Source organism: Macaca mulatta, chromosome 7, assembly GCF_049350105.2.
Source record: "Macaca mulatta isolate MMU2019108-1 chromosome 7, T2T-MMU8v2.0, whole genome shotgun sequence".
Classification (NCBI taxonomy): Eukaryota; Metazoa; Chordata; class Mammalia; order Primates; family Cercopithecidae; genus Macaca; species Macaca mulatta.
The window spans coordinates 46727471-46730434 of record NC_133412.1 but is presented as its reverse complement, the minus strand read 5'-3'; the positions used below and the strand labels follow the sequence as shown (position 1 = coordinate 46730434).

The 2964-nt window shown below is 45.9% G+C and overlaps 1 long non-coding RNA gene across 1 annotated transcript; it reads right to left on the bottom strand.

Moving 5' to 3' along the window:
- Positions 1-652: 652 nt before the first annotated feature.
- On the bottom strand, positions 653-2322 carry LOC144329647 (uncharacterized). The gene is made up of 2 exons (XR_013395257.1): positions 1936-2322; positions 653-1707 (listed from the first exon to the last, which is right to left on the bottom strand). It is a non-coding gene; the product is annotated as an uncharacterized LOC144329647 (long non-coding RNA).
- Between the last annotated feature and the right edge of the window lie 642 nt (positions 2323-2964).

Below are 2964 nucleotides of genomic sequence, written 5' to 3'. Positions count from 1 at the left end.
TGCGGTGGCTCATGCCTGTAATCCCAGCACTTTGGGAGGCTGAGGCAGGTGGATCACCTGAGGTCAGGAGTTCAAGACCAGCCTGGCCAATATGGCAAAACCCTGTCTCTACTAAAAATACAAAAATTAGCTAGGCATGGTGGCGGGTGCCTGTAATCCCAGCTGTTCAAGAGGCTGAGGCAGGAAAATTGCTTGAACCCAGGAGGTGGAGGTTGCGGTGAGCCAAGATTGCAATACTGTACTCTTGCCTGGGTGACAGAGCAAGACTCCGTCTAAAAAAAAAAAGAAAAAAGAAAAGAATGGATGAATGGATGGATGAATGCATCACAGCAAGCTGAGCACATGTCACTTGAACTTGTCTGCCCATTCTTTAAAGGGACTCTTTTTTCACCTGGTTTTCCAAAGTCGTAAGGATAGAGACAAATTAAATGCTGGACAAACCTTCCTAACAATGCTGTTTTCTTTAAATTAGGGATTTCCTCACTCATGTTTGTGGATTGAGTTTGTCAGGCTATTGTGTCCTCCCTGGGTAATTTATCTGTAATCTAGGTATGCTGTCACCAGGAGGTGGGTCGGTGGTGCTCCCCTGTGGCCTGCTGTCCAAATGTGTAGGGTTTCCATAGTCAATGCTAAGAAACACAAAGTTAACTTACTTTGTTCAATTCCCTTGTTTAACAGATGGGGAAACTAAGAGTTAGTGGGATTAGGTCCACAGTCATGCAGAGAGTTAGCAAGAGCCAAGGCTAAGGAAGACAAACAGCATGAGTTTCCTGGAGCCTGGAGCAGGGTTATTTGGGATTGGAATCCATCGAAGGCTATCTTTGCCTGGAAGGGTAAAGAAAATCCCAATGATCAAAATCCCAAAGGAACCCCCAAACTTAAGCCACCTTCCTCTCCTAGTGTCTAATTTCTAATTTGCTAACATTTGGTTGAAAACGAGAATAGAGGTTTCTCCTCCTTCAGATGCATTTTTTAAAGGCAAAAGGAAAAGAAACAGAAGAGAAAACGGGCAGCGAAAATCTTCAGACATTGTCTAGAGGGAAAAGAAGCTGGTTTGTAGAAACTGGAAGATAAAGAGGCTGACATTGTTGGACAGCCCAGGCAACCACTGGGCTAAAAGAAGGTCTAAGTCTGGGTTGCTAAGGAATGAGACTAGGTGCTGCTCTGGGCCTAAGCCATGGGCCTTCCTGGGTCCACAGTAATCACTCCCTCCAGTAGAAGGCACCTATGCGTGGCCTCAGTTCTTTCTGTTCATCTTAGTAGCCCTCTGCTTGCCCAGCCCCTAAATGATCTCTCAGAGCATGACAGGCTGTTTGAGGAATCACAGAAAAGAACACCCCTAAAGCTGCCGTGAGTTCTGAAAATTGCCCCATTAGAGGTTCAATCTTTTGCCTAAAGCAAACTTTAGAGTGCAACGGAATCACCTGAATTCCTGTTAAAACACACATTGCTGCCCCCTCTCCCCTGTCTAGGTGGGAGCCTGAGAATTTGCATTTCTAACAAGTTCACAGATGATGTGGATGCTGGAACTCCTCATGCTGAAAATCCCTGGACTGAAGTATTGCCCTTCTCACGGGCCACATCCTTCAGGAGAAGGGGTGTGCTTAGATGGGAAGAAGATTCGGCGTGGAATGAGACATGCGAGCTTTCTCTCTGGTTAGGTGTCCTTGGGCAAGTCATTTCACCCTGTAGTCTCAGTTTTCTCACCTGTAAAATGAATACATTGAATATTATTTCTGAATTTTGTCTTAGACACATTGTGAAATTGATGTGGATTTTTTTTTCAGGGCTCCTATCCCCCTGAATTGGAATCACCCAGGTGCTTATTAGAAATACATAATCTTTATTCAATCATCATTTTGACTAGACACTCAAAGTTTTTCTTCCAAAACCCATTCTCCCCATCTCCTTTACTAGCAGACTTGCTGAACTTACCTGGTCACATAGCACTCAGAATAAAGCCAGTGTCCTTTGCAGTCAAATGCGACCATGTGATTAATTTTGGCTAGTAAGATGTGAGTGGATCCAATGTTTGCAGCTTCCGGGTTATATCCAAACAGGGAAAAAGTGTGGGCTACATTGTGGCTTTGCCCTGTCCCTGCCGGTACAAAAAGTAGTGAGACAACTTCATTCAATCAATGTCTTTTTCTCTCTCTGTCTCTCTCTTGCTCTCTCTTGATTGTGTGCCCAGTCAGCCAGCCAAATGGCCTGTACAGACAAGGAGCTCTGAGACTTGGTTTTCTGCTTCTCATCGCTTTTGATTTCAGGGTTGGCAATTTCATTCTGTTGGATGAGGAAATTCAGATTCTTTTCTGCTTCCAATGCTCTCTGGCCCTGGATCAGGGTCAAAAGAGGCTGACTGGCCCTTTGCCCTGCTCCCATTAGTCAGAAGGTCTGTGCTGCAGTGTGGAATCCACTTCAGGAGGCAGTGAGATCTAGCAAGAAGCAGGTACTAAGAGAGTCACAGGCTTGGACTCTGAACCTGGTTCTGCCTTTTCCTGTCCCTCTCAGAGATCAGATTAGGAAATAGAGGTGGAATGGAGCAGGGGTGAGGAGAGAGAAAGCAAGAGAGAGAAAAAGAGAGAGACAGTCTTGCTCACCCAGGCTAAAGTGCAGTGGCACGATTATAGCTCACTACAGCCTTGAGCTCCTGGGCTCAAGCAAGCCTCCTGCTTCAGCCTCTTGAGCAGCTGGAACTACTGGTGTGGGCCACCACACTTGGCTAGTTTTTATTTTCTATTTTATTTTGTTATTTATTTACTGAGACAGAGTCTTGCTTTGTCACCTAGGCTGGAGTGCAATGGTGCAATCTTGGCCCGCTGCAACCTCCAGCTCCTGGATTCAAGCGATTCTCCTGCCTCAGCCTCCCCAGTAGCTGGGATTACAGGTGCCCACCACTGAGCCCAGCTAATTTTTGTTATTTTTAGTAGAGACGGGGTTTCACCATGTTGGTTGGCCAGGCTG